General features: G+C 44.7%; 1 protein-coding gene, 1 long non-coding RNA gene and 1 pseudogene across 14 annotated transcripts in view; 1 reads left to right on the top strand and 2 right to left on the bottom strand.

Annotated features, from left to right (window-relative positions):
- The window catches only part of FHIT (fragile histidine triad diadenosine triphosphatase), a 1,225,929-nt gene that overhangs the window by 401,721 nt on the left and 804,438 nt on the right, over window positions 1-19,770 (bottom strand). The window lies entirely within an intron of this gene.
- Window positions 1-19,770, bottom strand: part of LOC136639580 (uncharacterized) — a 254,232-nt gene that overhangs the window by 43,280 nt on the left and 191,182 nt on the right. The window lies entirely within an intron of this gene.
- LOC136642300 (5S ribosomal RNA) lies at window positions 3,691-3,811 on the top strand (annotated as a pseudogene).

Raw genomic sequence — 19,770 nt, 5'->3', positions numbered from 1 at the left:
TACGGTCTTCAACAGCTCCTGACTGATTACAGCTTGCCTTTTCTATTTCCAGCACCTTTTCTGATTACATCCTACCTTTTCCCATCAGTTTCTATTGTGAACTTAACCAACTTGCAATGGGCAGCCATGCCTGGATCTTTCAACAGTTCAGTCACCTGTGTATATAGCTCAGCAAAGAGGCCCCATAACTCAAGGGTCTTAGGCAAAGATATGCACCATGCAATCCCGCTCTTAGAAAAGTACTAGAGACTGTTCTGCAACCAGTACACAAACACAAAGAGGACATCCTCATGGAATGAAAGGGTTTCCTGGGCTGCAATCAAACCTCAATGAGCTATTCAACTATTTCTAAAAGTATTTCCAAAACAAAGAAATGATTAACAGTTTTTTGTGTGTGTCTTCCCCACACATGTGCATAAGATTTGTTTATTACATTGCAAATTTCATCCGCATTTTCTTGTTCTGCTTGTCTGCTTTTCTTGCTATTCCCATTCCAAAAAATAATTAACACTTCATTCACGATTCTTTCTGCCCTACTAATTTTTGTATTTCTTCAGCCCTGCCTCACCCATATTTATTCAAAGATGGCTGACACCTTTTATTAATACTCCGACTGCACAAAGGATCTTTAAGCCCGCAAATTTTGCCGCTTCAGATGTTTTTTATGTTTGTGAAGATTAAGAAAAATAGGTTGACACTATTGTTAAAAGTTCAGCAAACAGCTGAATCTAAAAAATCTCAGAGCGCTTTGTTTTATTAACAAGTTGGATCTCATTCCACTCCTTGGTCAAGAAAAAGGGCTCCATTAGTATTTGGAAGTGGAAGGTAATTTTTTAAAGTTTGAATCCAGCCGGACTCTTGACCGGAACTCCACCACAATTGCACTCCTCCACTGCATATGAGAACTGGTACATACAAAATGGCCAGCAGATGAAATTTAATTGCTTCTTATGACAGCAGGCTTATGACATTTTCTCCTTTTGTACACAAAACCAATGAATCAATTCACACTGCAAGCCGCCGTACATAAATAGATATCCATATGGAGATCAGTGACCCAAAAGTGGCCTTCATGCACTGGTCTCATTTATATGCACTGTTTTGAACGTGGTGAACCACAGCTCTCATGCACAGGGATTTCAAAGTTATAGTAACTTTACTAGTAACTTTATAGTAAACTCATGGTTTTTACTTCCTTGTGAGCTTCCTTGAATACCACCATGGGATAGAAAACTGGCATACAAATAACATGTAAGCGTTTGAAACAGCAATAAGAGACGTAAATATGTTTATAATTTCTACAGCTGTCAGCATGAATGCATGAAAATGCTCTTGGTACCAGTAGTGAAGCCACCATCTTCTGTTCTTAATGTAAAATTATGTTCTTGTGGGGACTTGTGGCGTCTTCAGGGATTCACTGTAATCAACACTGGTACATGTAAAAGACACAGCCCAATCCTAATGAGGTTTCCTGGCCTGATACAGCTGCAAGACATTAAGGGAAAAATGTTCTCTTATCCCAGTAGTTTGAATGGATGCTCCCTTGACCTACTGGGTCATTGGCCACAGCTCCTCATTAGGGCTACAATCCTATACCTTGTAAAGGGTGGTGGGTACTTCACAAGGATTCTACGGCTCCCCTGGTTGGTTTCTGCGACTCCAGGGACCCGCGGCTCTTAGTCTGGGAACCATTGCCTTACCCTGAGAAGTCCTCTGTGACTCCCCAACACCAAAGAATAGAGCACACGCTCCGTTGGCACAGTAGTAGAAAGTTGGTTAGGATTGGGCTGTGTCTTTACATGTGTTAATGTTTACTGCAATGCATCTGTCATACACGATCACAACCAGTACAATGAAAATATGCTATTTATTTTCCACATTTTTATACCACCCTTCCTCCATGCAACTCAGAGTGGTGTACTACTATCCTTCCCTCCTTTTATCCTCACAACAACCCTGTGAGGTAGATGAGACTGAGAGATAGTGACTAGCCTAAGGTCACCCATGGCTAAGCAGGGATTTGAACCTGGATCTACCAGGTCTAACTCCCAAATCACTAAACTATTCTGCTTCTCCAGGATGCATGTTATAATACGCGCAATATATATGATCAGCAAAGTGCTTTGTACTTATGAGGACACAAAAGTGACAACATTCTATTGATGAGATAAGAACATAAGAACAGCCCCACTGGATCAGGCCATAGGCCCATCTAGTCCAGCTGTATCTGAATCTCACAGCGGCCCACCAAATGCCCCAGGGAGCACACCTGATAACAAGAGACCTGCATCCTGGTGCCCTCCCTTGCATCTGGCATTCTGACATAGCCCATTTCTAAAATCAGGAGGTTGCACATAAACATCATGGCTTGTAACCCATAATGGATTTTTCCTCCAGAAACTTGTCCAATCCCCTTTTAAAGGCATCCAGGCCAGATGCCATCACCACATGCTGAGGCAAGGAGTTCCACAGACCGACCACACGCTGAGTAAAGAAATATTTTCTTTTGTTTGTCCTAACCCTCCCAACACTCAATTTTAGTGGATGTCCCCTGGTTCTGGTGTTATGTGAGAGTGTAAAGAGCATCTTTCTATCCACTTTATCCTTCCCATGCATAATTTTGTGTGTCTCAATCATGTCCCCCATCAGGCATCTCTTTTCTAGGCTGAAGAGGCCCAAATGCTGTAGCCTTTCCTCATAAGGAAGGTGCTCCAGCCCAGTAATCATCTTAGTCGCTCTCTTTTGCACCTTTTCCATTTCCGCTATGTCCTTTTTGAGATGTGGCAACCAGAACTGGACTCAATACTCCAGGTGTGGCCTTACCATCGATTTGTACAACAGCATTATAATATTGGCCGTTTTGTTCTCAATACCTTTTCTAATGATCCCAAGCATGGAATTAGCCCTCTTCTCTGCCGCCATACATTGGGTCAACACTTTCATCGACTTGACCACCACCACCCCAAGATCTCTCTCCTGATCTGTCAAAGACAGCTCAGAACCCATTAGCCTATATGTGAAGTTTTGATTTTTTGCCCCAATGTGCATGACTTTACACTTACTGACATTGAAGCGCATCTGCCATTTTGCTGCCCATTCTGCCAATTTGGAGAGATCCTTCTGGAGCTTCTCACAATCATGTCTGGTCTTCACCACTCAGAAAAGTTTGGTGTCGTCTGCAAACTTTGCCACCTCACTGCTCACCCCGTTCTCCAGGTCATTTAAGAAGAGATTGAAAAGCACTGGTCCCAGGACAGATCCTTGGGGCACACGCCTTTTCACCTCTCTCCATTGTGAAAATTGCCCATTGACACCCACTCTCTGTTTCCTGGTCTTCAACCAGTTCTCAATCCAGGAGAGGACCTGCCCTCTAATTCCCTGACTGTGGAGTTTTTTCAGTAGCCTTTGGTGAGGGACCATGTTGAACGCCTTCTGAAAGTCCAGATATATAATGTCCACGGGTTCTCCCGCATCCACATGCCTGTTCTTGGAAGTGCTGGCGTCAATCCATTTTCTCCAATTCAACAGATGGACAGTAGAAAGACGGAGCAGCTTTTGCTTGGCTTGACCAGCTGTCAATACTACGAGTAAGTTAATACTGTACAATGTATACCCGGCAATGTATATCCATGCTGTCAGCATGAAGAGTTAGGAGGCTACCAGACTGGAAACTTGTCAGAAACTTAAAAATTCTGCTAGCTTTTACTACCCTGCACATGCCCAATCTCGTCTGATCTCGGAAGCTAAGCAGGGTCAGGCCTGGTTAGTACTTGGATGGGAGACCACCTGGGAATACCGGATGCTGTAGGCTTATACCATAGTCTTTCGAGACTGAAGGTTGCCAACCACCAGAAGCCATAACACTGAGGTGAGGCTGGAGTGTAAGAAGATGACTACAGCTCTTGGTTTCCCCCTTCAACCTTCTCTAAATCCCTTCGAATAAGCATGCCTCAATCCTCACACTGTCCAGGCTAGAATAAACAGTGTCAGATGTGTGGGCCGCCTATGGTTAGCACACCAAGGGTTGTCCCTCAGGAGAAACAAAACCAAACCCATTTTTATCCTAGAGTGGAAGGGTTCTAGTAACCCCGAAGAAAAATTTGCTGAACTAGATGCAGCCCAGAGGCACTTAACTTGGGTCTATCCAATATAAAGGCATGGTCAATGTGCAGCCACTAAATCAAGAGGATTAAGCTGCCCACCAACAGCTTTATCTTTTCTTTTTCTGGGCATATTCTGAAACCAAACAAAGAAGTCAATAAATAAAACATCCACACAAGCCGAACACCCATGCAGTAAAGCGTAGCTGTAAAAACCTCGGGCAATTTCTTTTTAATTGTTGCCTAGTAACAGTTGCAGAAACAGAGCTCTCTTCCAGCGTAAAAAAAAAATAATAATAATATTGTCTAAAAGCTAGTGGAGGATCATTTATTCATCAAAACGCAAGTAGCTGCTCTTACAACTTCTTCCGAGGCCGTCGCACGCGCCTTCCAGCCATAGAGTTCCATGATGAGAGAATGTCAATGAACTGATGAGATGTCCCACCCTTCCCAAGATAAAATTCCATGAAGCGGTGAGGAGAGCAACTGACTGCCAGTCAAAGGCAGCTGCTTGTAATCTGAGAAGTATCATATAGACACAGAAGATTCAGAGCCACAGAACTGTTGGAGTTGGTACAACTCCGTCTGCTGTCCAGAGGGGGCAGGATGCTGTCCAGTGAATCTGACCTTTCTACTTGTTCTCTCTGTGATCCTTGTGGGGGGGGGGTAGCCCTAACCCTTTTCTTTCCCTTCTCCTCTGAGCACTCCCTCTCTTGCTCTCTGACCACTGACCTTTTAAGATGGCACACAGCAGGGCTCTGCCGCCTACACCGTCTTGAGCACAAGGCATGCAGGGCGAGGCAGCTCCAGGGCCTTGCTATCTCTAAGTTAGCTGAACCTCTTATCCTAATCAGATGCTGTAAATGCACACTCAATGGAACTGAAAGTAAACAACTTCTTTTTGCAGCTTTAACAAGCAATTGCCTCTTTGTCTTTTTTCATTGAATAGCAGTCAGCCGGGTGAGGGAGGTTCCCTGGGGTGATACCCAACAGGGGGGTCTGCTGCTTAAGCTACTCTGCTTCCCCCCCAAAAGAGGAAACTACTTTTAATTTCCTCCAACAAGAATCAGCACTGGAGAAACAGGTGCCTGCCCAGGTGGTGGGGTAAATTTCACACTGGGGGAGTTCAAAAAACAAACTTGCTTTCTACCAGATTTGCCTAGGAGTGGGCAGAAAGGAGTTCGGAAGGAATGGGGGGGGCACAGAGTGGGGGGGCTGCCTAATCCACTTGTGTTTTAGCCATCATTTGTGAGGGGTTGTTTTCCAGAGCTGGCAGGGAAAGATCCCAAAAAGCTAGTGGAAAAGGGGATGAGCCAAATTACATTTGCCCATTATGAGTTCCAAAATGTCAAAGCTCAGGTTCTTCCAGATCTCCAGTCTCCAGAGCAGTGTTCTTCAACCTATGGGTCCCCAATAGGATCACAAAGCCTCATCTGGGGCGGTCATGGCAACCTTTCAAAGCCTGTACAAGAGAGGGCATGGATCCAATCCAATAATGGTACTGCCTTCTCAAAACTGAGTTCTTGATCTAATTCTGCACAGCCTCTTCTTGCAGCCTTGCTCAGGCTGTTATTTGCATGGTTGTTGTGATGACACAAGAAGTAGAGGGATATGGTGTGGGCAGGGGTGGGGGGATGGGCAGATCAGAGGTGGGTCCCCAGTCTCATACTTTTTATTTATAACAACATTGGGGTCATGGCATGAAAAAGACACTGGAAGACACTGCTTCAGAGCATTAGCTGCCATGACTCTTGGATTGCCAGGAGATGGCAGAAGGGGGCAAAAGGACAAGTTCTTCCATTTCACCACAACCTGATTCCCAAACACCTCATCTTAAGTTTTTGGCTGGTGTTCAGTCCCCTGATCGTGCAAAAATTCGTGCCATATGCATTGTTTTAAAATCGTATAGTTTTTCAGGGTTGCAGAGAGGGACTGGCAAATTCTCTTCTATGAGCTCCTTGGAGTTTGCAGTTGTTTGGATAAAACACTTAATTATAAATACACAGCTTTTTGAATGCACCAGTTTCCTGTATGCAAAAAGGCGAAGAAAAAGTAACCATAAGAGGACCCAGCAAAACCAGTGATCCAGCTGAACCACATATATATATTTCTTTTTTTCATTCCAATGAGTGCATGGATGAGCTCAACATAGATTTCCTTAAACAAAAAAATTAATAGAATTAAAACTGAGCGAAGTTCTGTAAGGCTTTGTTCCTTTTTTTTCAGGATAGCACATGCATTAAGTAGTACTGGTGACATCAGTAAGATTATTGTCAGTGACTTCCTGTTCAGCAAGATTGAACAGGAAGTCTTTGCAAGATTGAGTCCTAAGGGGACAAAATGCTGCAAAGACATTGCACTGTACTGTACGTGCGTGACCATGATAAGGAAACATATATTCTCTCTGCAGCTGCCGAAGACATATAGTGACTGGAAAACACAGATGCTTTCCAATTGGAAGAGACATGTTTGCACTGGAAAGTTCTGGCCACATGAGAAAGTCTGTCATATGGGAGCCACCATTTAAATCGGCTCAACATTGAGGGAATTTGGGCTACTCAAAAAATTAAAAAACAAAAAATCCACACACACCCTGCTTGCAGGTCAGTTCCCCTGAATCGGCTAGACTTCAGCTGAAGCATGTACGCTGATTTCACACGTTTGGCTGGAAGAAGAAAATGGCTTTTGTGACGAGCATCTGCTGTTTTGTTAAAAGTGTGGTTAAGGACATTAACAAAAGTGACATTACCAGCTGTTCTAATGTCAGATAGCTTAGTAAAACTGGGTTGTTGTTGTTGTTTTTTTAAAGATGACAACATATGATACTGAAACCAATTCCCAACCAATAACACACAGTTAGTTGCAAAACAGGCTGCAGTTTACAGAATGGAAGAGAGAGAAAAAGATGTTAATTAAAGTACAAATTACTTTCTATTGTTGCAGGCGTGGAATCCAAGATTTCTGGATAAAAAAATCAATCTACCTTCTGGGGGAGGGCAAAAAAAAGATCCATATACTATAAATTCTCTTGACATACAAATGTCACTTTTACTTCCATAATGTATGCGTAACAGCAATACGAGATGACAGGCTGTGCATTTCAGGGCAATTAAAGGAAGCCTCCGGTGGTTGAAGTGCTTTGCTCTTTGGCCTCTTGCCTTCCACGATCCCCCTCCCCCAGAGGTACACTGTAATCACCCAGAAATTCAGTATCTGCTGCCTGTTATTGCTTAACTACCTTGCTCTTGTATTCCCATCATTTCCAATTATTCGATGATTAGGAGGTGATGGGTTAGAAGTATTACTATGGTGATATTATTACGGAGCAATGTCCCTTGGAACTAGATCATCCTTGCGGGGAACACACTGGCTGTTAACATGACTTGTGTAACCTTAATCAATTAATAAGAGGGATTTTTTTCCCGTTTTAAAAAAAGCACGACATCAAGCAACAAGTAAAGAAATCTGATTATTTCAAATGGTTTGAGGGCTATCACAGCGAGACTTTGGACTTTTAGAGAGAGAAGAGGGGACAAGGCTGGATGAGAGCACAGGCATCCCTCCCCCCATATCCATGGGTCCCATATCTGCACTTTCACTTATCCACTGTTCTCAATCCCCCCAAGTCATGCCCATGACTCACCCCTTTTCATTTGCAAATGCTTTGCAAAAAAAAAAAACAAAAAACTTTTTTCCCACCTTTTGCTTTGGAATACTTTGGAAAAGGAAGCAAACCACAAGACTCTTAGCTGCTAGAAGGACACTAGAGGAGATGACATTAACAGATGACATTAACATTAACTGGAAGCAGAGTCTAGTGTTCTCGCTGTCTGCTCCCTCTGCTATCTGCTTCCTGTTAATATTCTCCCTGGCCTCCTCTTGTGTTCCTCTAGCAGCTATGAATCTAGGTTCTTACAGTTTGCTTCCTTTTCCAAAGCATACCAAAGCAAAAGGAAAAAAAAAAAGCTTCCATTTTCAAAACATTTGCTAATGAAGAGAGGTGAGACATGAGTGTGATGGGGGGAATGTGAGTAGGGTTCACTACTATCTAGATTTCAGGTATTTGCGGTTCTGGGAGACACCTGCATACAGATGAAGAAAAAAAAACTACGCACATACACACGGACGTTAATATCATCTCAGCATCATCATCATTAATTGTTTTTCCAACAAAAAAAAAGTTCACAAAATCAAATAGCTAAATAGCTTCCTGGTCCAAAAGGGCTCACAATCTAAAAAGATACACAACAAACACCTGCAAACAGCCTGAAAAAGACACTGATCCAAAGAAGTACTCCACCACTGAGCGGTGGGCCTCCCGAGGTTGAATGCAGAGAGAGGACTTCTCTAATCTTGATTTTATTATGGTGTAATCAGTCTTGGGAAATCTGTCTCTCTATGCCACTGCTCTTGCTCTTGCTCTCTCTCTCTCTCTCCCTCTATGTGCGTGTGAAAGTTTGTAAGATGCCTCAATATGACTATTACTGGAAGGCAGGATATAAATGATGCAAGTAACATGAATGATAAATAACTAACTGAATACCATTAATTTTTGCAATGGCAGAATATTTGAATGTTAGAGTACAACTTTTCAGTGAAGCTCATGTCTTGTCACCAGAATCTCACGTGCATCCATGCAATCTGACAACTTAAAAGATCCCCCAAACTCAAGATTCAGTATTTCACATTCAAATCTAGAGTCAAAGATTTCAATTTCCAAATTCAACTCTAACACCACCACAAATAGCATATTATTCAGTGACTTTGAGCCCAAACCTGAGCTCAACACGCCGGTTTACAGCCAGTGAGCATCATCGCAAACATGCCATAAAGCACGTTTGTGAGGATTAGCGCTGGCCGAGTGCTGGAGCTGGCCCAGTGCCCGCTGGCCAGTGGTCCACCACCTGGTGCGTGCCCAGTTCGCAGGGCAGGGGAGAGATGAGTGGGAGCATGGGGGGAGGTAGGGGAGAGGCGTTCAGGGTGGGGGGAGGTGCAAGAGGGCAGGGAGGAGGCATGACGGGGAAGGAGTGGGGCAGGAGGAGGCGGGACCAGTGAGGATCTGCTCCATCGAATCCTGAGCCCCATGTTGGCCACATGGTCCGACAAGGGACTCCTTGATTCTGCACCAGCTGAAGAGCCACTGCAGAATCGAGTAGCCCCATTGCAGGGGCAAAAGTCCCCTTCTCTCGAGGAGCTGGCCGTGGTTGCCTGGGGCATGCTGGATATCGCAGCAGCCATTTTTGGCGCTGCGGCAGTCCCGTGCTCCAGGCAGTTCAGGATTGGGCTGCCCATCAGTTGCACATTAATGTTAGCAAATGGAAAACCTGAGGTGACAGTTTTGGAATGGCGGTATTGTATCTCAAATGGCTAATCCAGTGGTTGTCCAGTGGGAATATGAGCAGGCTGGAATTTGTTCTGGATGTTCTGCTTCAAGTTACAGCTCTGCAATGGGCCTTGGGCAAGCCTGTATCTCCGCCTCAGTTCCTCACTTATGAAATGGAAAAAGGGACCTTATTCTTGTTGTGAGAACATGTCAGATACTGTAAAACACTTCACAGACCAAAAGAGCTACATAAATTATAAACAGCCATAATAATTTGTTCCGAGTGTTCTGCACGCAAGTCATCCCATGTCTTCAAAAATGATCTGTGACAAGCAGGCCCAGCTGTCAAAGAAAACATTATAATGTGACATCTACCTTTCCAACTGCAGCAGAAATGCTGATTTCAGGCTGCGGGGGGGGGGGGATTTCAGGCTGCGGGGGGGGGCAATCCAGCTATTTTCTGCACTCAGATCAACTGCAAGCTATTCTGATTTGCTCCAACCTCTACTTTTCCATCTGAGGCTCCTTCTCTAAAGTGCACACACATTAAATAAGCTTGTCAGTAGTCCTCCCAGGCTATTTACAAGCCCAACTCATAGGATTTTCAATGGTTAAGAGCGGGGTGCCCAAACCATGGCCCGGGGGCCATTTGCAGCCCTCGGGGACCTCCAATCTGGCCCACGGGGAGCCCCCAGCCTCCAATGAGCCTCTGGCCAACCAGAGACTTCCTGGAGCCCACACTGGTCTGATGTGATTGTTCTCAGCACAAGGGCTGACCGTTCAACTTCTCGTGCGAGCTACAGGCTGAGAGCTCCCTCCGCCACTTGCTGTTTCACATCTGTGAAGCAGCAGCAAAGGAAAAGTTAGCCTTGCTTAGTACAAGGCCTTTCATAGGCCTTGAGCTATCATGAGACCTTCATTCATTAATATAAGTTCCATTTCTAATATATTCATTCATGTAAATTTATTCATATTTAAAATGTAAATTAATCCTTGTTTTTCTTGGCCCCCCGACACATTGTCCGAGAGATGACGTGGCCCTCCTGTCAAAAAGTTTGGACACCCCTGGTTAAGAGAAATGATTGGCAGCCCAATCCTATCCACACTTTCCTGGGAGTAAGCCCCATTGACTCCAATGGGACTTACTTCTGAATAGACATGCATAGGATTGGGCTGCGAGTCTCTCCAATAGACATTGGTTTCAAAGAGGTTATAGCATGTCATGCAGTTTCCTCCTCAAAGTGTCAGGCATAGGATTTAGGAAAGCGACAGGAGGCAAGGAAAGTGAGGTCTATTTATTTATTTAGTTGGTTAGTTTGGGGGATTAATTTAAAGAGTGCTCTATGATGATGTCCCTGGGAAGGTCATACTGTTTGGATTGATACTCCTCCTAGAAACACTGATTTAAAACACCTGGCTTCTCTGGCTTCTCTGGCTTTTAAGATGGCCGGATCCCAAAGGATCTCCTCTATGGAGAACTCGTGCAGGGAAAGCGCCCTACAGGTAGACCACAGCTGTGATACAAGGACATCTGCAAGAGGGATCTGAAGGCCTTAGGAGTGGACCTCAACAGGTGGGAAACCCTGGCCTCTGAGCGGCCCGCTTGGAGGCAGGCTGTGCAGCATGGCCTTTCCCAGTTTGAAGAGGCACTTTGCCAACAGTCTGAGGCAAAGAGGCAAAGAAGGAATCCCATAGCCAGGGAGACAGACCAGGGACAGACTGCACTTGCTCCCGGTGTGGAAGGGATTGTCACTCCCGGATTGGCCTTTTCAGCCACACTAGACGCTGGGCCAGAACCACCTTTCAGAGCACGATACCATAGTCTTTCGAGACTGAAGGTTGCCAATATACAATATACCTCCTAGAAATCACACTCTAGAGACCAACCTGCGAGTCAACAGCAATAAACGTATTTTAATGACTTTGTCTTCTGACCTTAATGCTTTAGCCTGACAGAAAAGAGTGGAAAGAACTTAAGATACCACTTCTACAGAATCTGTGCACCTTTCGTTCTAATTTTACATTTTTTTCCCCATCTCTTTTTTTTTTCTTGCTTTTTTCTTGACAGAACTGTCAACCTGAAACCGAATCAAAGCAGGAAGGAAAAGGAAGCAGAGAACAGGCCTTTTAATTGTGTCACGGAGTCCCAAAAAAACAAAATATCCACAGCCGGTTATATATAATTTAAGAAATTAGGGTTTGCGGATGGGGAGGGGACTCGTAACCTCCAATTATGAATGATTTATAAAGGCATTGCCTTCTGTGACTGGGGGCACAGCTGCACAGTAGGAAATTTTCATAGTTCACCCTCTCTCCTCTTTTGAAAAAGTCCAAGGAGTGAATTAGCAGAGTGACTGATGTATCCTGACATCCCCTGAGAGTTATCTCCCAGCCACCATAAGTAGTTAGATTAATTAAATCACTCTTAACGCACAGAGCTGATTTTGCTATGCATTTCCAAATACAGAGTCCATTAGCGGCATTCAGAAAGCCTCTGATTAGGTACAGTCCTCCACCGCTTTCCTAAGCCAAAATCAACTGATGATACAGCAATACACTCATCACTCGGAAAGCTAAGTACCATCTTCTGGTGTAGCTAGCTAGTACTGACTAGTCATGGCTGGCTCCCATCCAATTAGCCATTCAGTGCTTGAAATATTACCATTCTCCCCACACTTTGCTACAGTTCCCAGATGTCGGTGCAAAGCATTGTGCTAATTAATACTGGTCATAACCATTGATCGGCCTATCAATAAGAAAAATAAGTTCCGAGAACAATGGCCTTGCCGATACACGTAAATAAAAATTAAGGAGGAGGAAAAGAGCCGAGCAGTATTTGCTTTGGGGGGAGGTTTGCTTTTGTTGGTTGATTGGTTTTGTATTTCCCATGGCAGGATCACTTTGAGCGTCCTTGGTTACCGCAGATCCCTAACCCCTTTAAGTTGGCAATTGAATTGCACATAAAACCGAGTTTGAGGTGTAAAGGTCAAAGGTGGCCTTTGCAACAATTGATGCTGCCTCTGAGAAAATACATTGGCTTTAAAAATGTCTCTTTCCCTCCTGTCATGACTACCCCACGGTGGCTCTTTTTGTTTTTGTTGTAACTTTTACAATGTTGCCTTGAAACTACCTATGGAAAAAAAAGGAGTATTGAAAGCCCAATAGAACTCAAACCAGAAAGAGTGGCCTGAGAGTGACATCTTTCAATGCATGGTGCACAACCCTCCATTACCTTTAAGCTTTTTGGGGGCAGAGGAGAGATGGGAATTGAAACACAAAGCAAGGACAAGCTTAGAATACAAGCGCACCTGATGACCTAGCAAGAGATACTCATGACTGCATCAGGGGAAGAAGATGGCACGTGAACAAGTCTTTGTTGGTTGTTGGAGTTTAAGCGACACACAGAGGAGATTGAGGAAATAAAGATTTGTGCCATTACAATCCAATAAAGGACTGCCACCATTTCCTTCCTTGCAACATAATGTGAAGAACAGAGCCCATAGACAAGTCAGGTGGGGTTGCCTGAGAAATCGTTAAAACCAATGATTGCAGTAATGTCCTTGGGGTTAGATGGCTCTCTCCAGGCTTTTGGAGTGTGATTAAGATCTCACACAAAAAGAAGCTGCAACTGCAACTGCAGTCAGGGTGGGGGGGACTTCCAGGTCAGTAGTGGGTCAGGCAGAGATTATTCTTCAGAAATTGCATCCTGAGGAGGAGGAGAAGAACGCTCAATTTTGGTGAATGCTGTTGTTTCTTTTTTCACCCCAAAGCAATGCAATTCATATCTTCAATTGAGCGATCGCTCAAATGGGCAAGTCAACTAGAAACAGATGACACTGCTGAATAATACAGTCAGAGATAAAACAGGAGAATGAACTAGATGGGACTTAAATCTGATTCCAGAGGGCTCCTCTTGTCTTCCTAGAGTGTCCACACACACACAAAAAAAGTGTGTGGGTGGCTGGGTGGGTGAGAGAGAGAGACTTTTCAAGGGTGGGATCCATATCAGGATATCCAAAAATATGATTCATTCCTGAATAAATCTGATTTCTTTAACCCAGATCTGACCCTAAAACACAAGGATATTTTTTTTTCCTCACTGAAATAGCTGTGTGCTTCAACCATTGGTAGCTATGAAAATCATTAGAAATTCACAATATTTAACCTCACTGCAACTAACTATATAATCAAAGTTTGTGTCATTCTGTGTCTGTCTTGTTATCCCCGTCTCAGTTTTTTTTAAATCTATTTATTTACAAGTAATAATAACCCCCCAAAAGATGCTCAAACATTTATCTCCTTATATTTACAAATGCTCGGAAATAGCAGGAGCTGAGCTCTTTGCAGGGCAATTATCAGCTATATGATTTTCGAATAGCCTCAGGGCTTGAAGCAATTAGCTGATCTTTCCATCGCCTGTTTTTTTCATTGGAGGTTCTGTTCAACTGCTATGGGACCCGCTAAAAATTGGGTTGCAACCCACCCGTCGGTTCCAACCCACAGTTTGGGAACGACTGCTGTAGGAACTTCACTCTTGTTTACATATATCAATTAGCCAAAGATAAAACTGGTTTCCTTATAAGTCGTTTCAATTAAAGTTGCCGTTTCCAAGAACCTACTGCCAACTTTAAGGAGCACTTGCTGTACAGCATTAGTCTCTGTGATTGGCAGGCATTTTGACACTTCTGGACTGGTCAGACCTGCTTGACCTTTTGCCTTTGCTAGGTATGAAACACCATCATCACCCCTCAGTTCCTTGGTTGGTCCTGGTTTAATCTCCATACCCAGCCACAGTCTTCAAGGTCCAGCAACTGACCTAGAGGGTATCAGATTGGAATGCACATCTATGATCCTTCATTCATGATAGCCACCCACAGACCACGTCTGACAAGTTCAAGGCTAACAGCACTATTACTCCACACAAAATAAGATGGTGGGGTTTTTACCCCCTCCTAATGGCCCCCATTATTTCTGTTAGAGATCATGGGCAAAACACAGAGATAGCAGAAGCGCAAACCGGCAGCTGCAGTGTGTGGTGCTCAGAGCACAGGAAAGAACGCCAAAAAAAGGAGGCAAGACCCTGGGAAGTACCAGTCTATTTACAGGCAGTATTGACAAGTAGAAGGCAGTTCCAGAAATCTGCAAGCAGAGGCAGTCCAGCAAACAGTCCAAATAGTCAGCAAATCAGGTATCAGTCCAGCAGAGATTCATGCAGCAACTCACTCCTACAACTCACACAGTGGCGTGTGCTTGTTGGCCATTTATACTCCTGTCAGCCAATGGGAAAGGCCATGACCTCATCCCTGAGGAATGTCATTGCATCATCCTGGGCAGGGATTGCATCAGCTTTTCCCATCTCTCCTTGTTCTGTGCAATGACTCAGCACTTTGCCCTGATTGGTCCTTGCCCCATTGTCTGACAGGTATGCTTACATTAGCTTACACAGAGCAGCAGTCTGGTAGGCCTGCCTTATCCAGCCACCAAATTGCCTGACTGTATGGGGCACATACTGTAACAATTTCTGTATTTGCTGCCTTTCTAAAACATAGTCAAGGCAGCCCACACATGTTAACACAATAAAAAAAGAAGCAGTATTGATCTAAAGCAAAAACCAACACCATCAAACCATTATCAATATCATGCTATTGCAACAAAACATATGGCTGTGACATTTGGCCTGCAAGCTTCAACATCACCAACCACCTTGTATGGTCTGTGACCATTAATGCAGGCTTTCAAAGTTCATACCCCGCACAATCATTTGTGGCGCAGCTAGAAAAATGGGTAATCTCTGAGCACTCAGTGGCCATGTTTGGAAACACTTCAAACACGAAATGCACAGTACACCGTCATATAATACAAAACTAATATTATTTTGCAGTGGAAAGAGAGCAACAGAACGACCCGATGCAAATCACTACTGATTCAGGGGAAACCATTATGCAGTATTGCATACCTGGGACGGGGAATTCAAAGGTCTGCTCTGGGGGTGTAAATGCCACTGAGCTCACATTGCATCCCTATTCCGAAAACCTTGGAGTGGCAAATAATGGGGAAAAAGGAGAGAACACGAAAAAAGATAGAGGTTTTCTCATCTGCTTTAAGGGTACGTTTGAGGGCTTGACTGCAACATTAGCAGATATTAGATCACCCTCAATCCGGAGCAGAGTCTGGATTTAATACAGAGAGGCTGTTTCACTGGCTGCTCTGAGGATAATAGGATAGAGGTTTACACACACACACACACAGAGGGAGGGGGGGCTAGAACATGCCACACCAAAAGAAAACAACCATAAAAATAATGTTTAAGAACCCACAATGTGCTCCTCAGGCATCTTTAATAAAGTTTGGGAAATGGCAGGGACACTGGGTGACAAAACTTCAGAGCGGGGACGATGGCACAGTAGTCCTCTAGCTGACAGCAAACACAAACTGTGGTGGATGCGAGCACTTGGCTAAGGTTGTTGATGACTGTAATCACAGCAGAGTTGTATGGCCTCGCAGAAGACCACAGGTCAGGAGGCATGATACAAGGCAGGCTAGCCAGTGACACTAACGATTAGAGAATCTACAGATGATTCTCGGTGGAGGCATCTGGGACACTACTGGAGCGCCAGAGGCAGCACAAAGCACAATGGAATGAAGAGGAGGAAACAACTAATGTGGGTTTAGAGGGACATTTTACGGCACAGGCAGCCACTTGACAATCAGAAGCATAATTTGCACACTGCCTCTCGGAAAGGGAGGAACATCTGGGCAGACACAGGAAAATCCTCTAAGCCCATATGGAAGGATATTAGTATATTAGGCAGAAAGGAAGAGTGTATGCTGGAGTCATCTTGCAAAATGCCCCCTCCCCCGGGAAGTAGTTGTAAGTGACATCATCATGTCACCTATTTCCAGGTGCTGCACATTGCACAGGGTGCCGTTGGCCCCACACTCGTCATTGCTGTTCATCCCAGTGAGTGGGGGAGCCGCAGGGGGAAGTGGGGGTCCACAAAAGTATTTAACATTCGACCCTGCAGCTCCGGCCCTGATTGTTTTGCCTCCCATGTTTTATACATGTGGGCTATTTCTTAGTCCTCGGCCCCGATGGCCTATACTAGGGATCTAAGATTTACCTAAGAGTTTGAGTAAAGTCTGATCTAAGGAACCTTAGGAGCCAATCCTATTCCTGGGCAGTGCCAGTGGCCGCTGCACTGCCTGGGCAACCAGCATTGCAAAAGTGCCATAAGGCAGTTCTGCACCAGCAGTGAGGCCTTGGCACCGGCGCTGAGGCCCATGCCAATTTTCACTGGGCCTCAGCGCTAAGAAGATGACCCCGCGGAACAACTGGCAGGAAGTGTTCCTGCTGGCCAGTGGAGAGGCTTTTCAGGGTGAGGGGAACGTGGGGAACTGGGCAGAACTTGGCTGGGGGAGGGTGGGCCCAAGGGAGAATTGGGCCTGGGAGGTGGCAGAGATGGCAGCAGACTCTGCCACTAATCCTATGGTTCCTCTCAGCCTGCGGAGCCCTACACAGGTCTCCTTGGTTCTGTACTAGCAAAATAGCTGGTGCAGCTCCGAGGAGACCCACTGGTAAGGGGACAAATGGTAGGGGGACAAATGATCCCGCAGGAGGGCAGGCTGCCCCACCTGCACAAATGTTCCCTTAACCCAAGCAGCTGCCCTGGCCCCATAGGATGCAGTAGCAGCTATTTCAGTACTGCTGCTCCTCACGGCAGCCCCGGGGCATAGGATTGGGCTGCCCATTGTTAAAACTGTTTTGCTGTGGTGCAATACCCTGCAGTATTATGCATGGGCCTAAAGACTGATGAAGTGATTTATCGACTGGAAGAAGTGGACATAAAAGTCCATCACAAAGGGACCCTGACTTCATCAATTCCCAGCGGAGAGCTGGGCAAATCTCTGGATCGCCGCAGAAAGGCAGGCTGTCCCAGCTGCACTACACCACTGAATAAACCAGCTGATCTTCCTTATGAGGAAAGGCTACGGCGTTTGGGCCTCTTCAGCCTAGAAAAGAGACGCCTGAGGGGGTACATGATTGAGACATACAAAATTATGCAGGGGATGGACAGAGTGGATAGGGAGATGCTCTTTACACTCTCACATAATACCAGAACCAGGGGACATCCACTAAAATTGAGTGTTGGGCGGGTTAGGACAGACAAAAGGAAATATTTCTTTACTCAGCGTGTGGTCGGTCTGTGGAACTCCTTGCCACAGGATGTGGTGATGGCGTCTAGCCTAGACGCCTTTAAAAGGGAATTGGACAAGTTTCTGGAGGAAAAATCCATTACCGGGTACAAGCCATGATGTGTATGCACAACCTCCTGATTTTAGAAATGGGTTATGTCAGAATGCCAGATGCAAGGGAGGGCACCAGGATGAGGTCACTTGTTATCTGGTGTGCTCCCTGGGGCATTTAGTGGGCCGCTGTGAGATACAGGAAGCTGGACTAGATGGGCCTATGGCCTGATCCAGTAGGGCTGTTCTTATGTTCTTATCTCTAGTGAGAAAGGAAGGTCAGCAGCAAACTGAAAGGAGAAAAACTCAGAGGAAGAGCCTCTAACAAGGGCTCGAAACAGGCCATATTTATTAATGGGTCCGTAACTCTAGTACACAAACAGGGAATTTATTGAACATTGCCTGAGCTGGAGCTTCCCTATTCCTGGATTCAATGTTTGGGTATTCAATGCCTGGGCATAATTATTTTCCAAGGAAAGAAAGCAGCCTGGTGGAGATGGAGTTCCAGCTACACACACACTGGTGCCTCTTAAGAGGCTTGGACTCCTTAGGAGAATTAGGAGGAACAGTTGCATCTCAAACAAAGCCCTGTTGTACAGGAGCATTCCTAGGACTTCAGAGATATAACAAGGAAAGTGGCCCTGAGTGATGCTCCAATTTGCAACATTATACGAATGTAGCTTCTTGCCTTAATCACTCAGTCATCATACCTCATTATGCAAATAGAGCAATCTGTATTCAAATCAAAAGATTGCACTTTGAGCTACATAGATTTTCAGGATCATCCTAAGCTATAAAGCTCCGTAATAAAAGATGCAAATAAGGGGGGGAAAAACATAATGTTCCATGCAAATGCAATGATACGAATGAAACCCAGTGGCCACTGACTCTGGAATGGCCTTTTTTTTAAAAAAAAAAAATCCAGTTACTCACTCTGCACTTCCAAAACTTGAAACCCACAAGCCTCTTGAGCTGACCCAATGCAGCGTTCACCACCACCACGCACCAACCAATATAGAAGGAAGCACTGTTGTAAGGCTGTAAATGTAGACCATCTCATAAATCATCTCTTATAGTTCGTAATGGATTCCAGCGAAAACTGTTGAATTACGGGGGGGAAAGGGAGTAGCACTAATGAAATTCACGTCCCAGCCCCTGATAAGTTTTATTGTGTTTTTTAAATGTTTTATTATCTAAATCTATATCTCAATGTTTTTTGTATTGTTTTATTTGTCAGCTGCCTTGAGTACCCTTTGCAGGGTAGAAAGGCAGGATATCAAATCTATAAATATATAAATAAATACACACACACACCCCCCCATTTTAGCCAAATCATGTTCTTCATAGTCTTCTTGAAAAAAAGTAAGTTTGAGGCTGGCACAAAGGATAAGAAGGTTGACTTCTGCTCTGCAGTGGTGTAGCTACACCATCCAGCACATGGGAACACAAAATGTTTTAACCCCCCCCCCACCTCAGAAAGTCACTACCGCTTTTTGTAAAAAAAAACCCAGAAGTGCCTTTTAAGGCCTCCGGGAGAGCTTTTGAGGGTTGAGAAGGTTGTGTGCAGCCTTCCCAAGCCTTAGAAAGCTACTTTTTTCCCCTCAGGTTGAAGGAACGGGTTGGCACTCCCTCAGGGTATGGTACCCGGGGCAGTGTACCCCTCTGCTCCTCTCCCTGTAATCTGAGCACTCCTACAGTATCAATGTGGAGTTTTCTTCATATCATGGTGGATGCTCTCTCTCTCTCTCTCTCTCTCTGTGTGTGTGTGTGTGTGTGTGTGTGTGTGTGTGTGAAACTTGAAAGGAACTAGCACTAGGCAGGCCTGTTTGAGCAAAAGAAAGAAATATCACACAGAAAAAAAAGGAAAAAAATGGAAATGTAACTGCAGGATGACCTACTGTGGTCATTTAACCAGACCTGTCCAAAGGAATAAATGACACCATCACTAATCAGTTTAAAGGTAGATCAAAGCACGCTAGGTTTATATATAGCCTATGCCTCCACCCACCCCTTCTAGGTATATGAATACAAAGCAAACAGCTTGGAAAAGAAGCTGTTGAGCCGGAAAGACTTTGACTTGGTTTCAAATGGGATGGAGATGGC

The sequence above is a fragment of the Tiliqua scincoides genome, chromosome 2, assembly GCF_035046505.1.
Source record: "Tiliqua scincoides isolate rTilSci1 chromosome 2, rTilSci1.hap2, whole genome shotgun sequence".
Classification (NCBI taxonomy): domain Eukaryota; kingdom Metazoa; phylum Chordata; class Lepidosauria; order Squamata; family Scincidae; genus Tiliqua; species Tiliqua scincoides.
The sequence above is the reverse complement of the archived record's forward strand: the minus strand, read 5'-3'. Positions and strand labels throughout refer to the sequence as shown.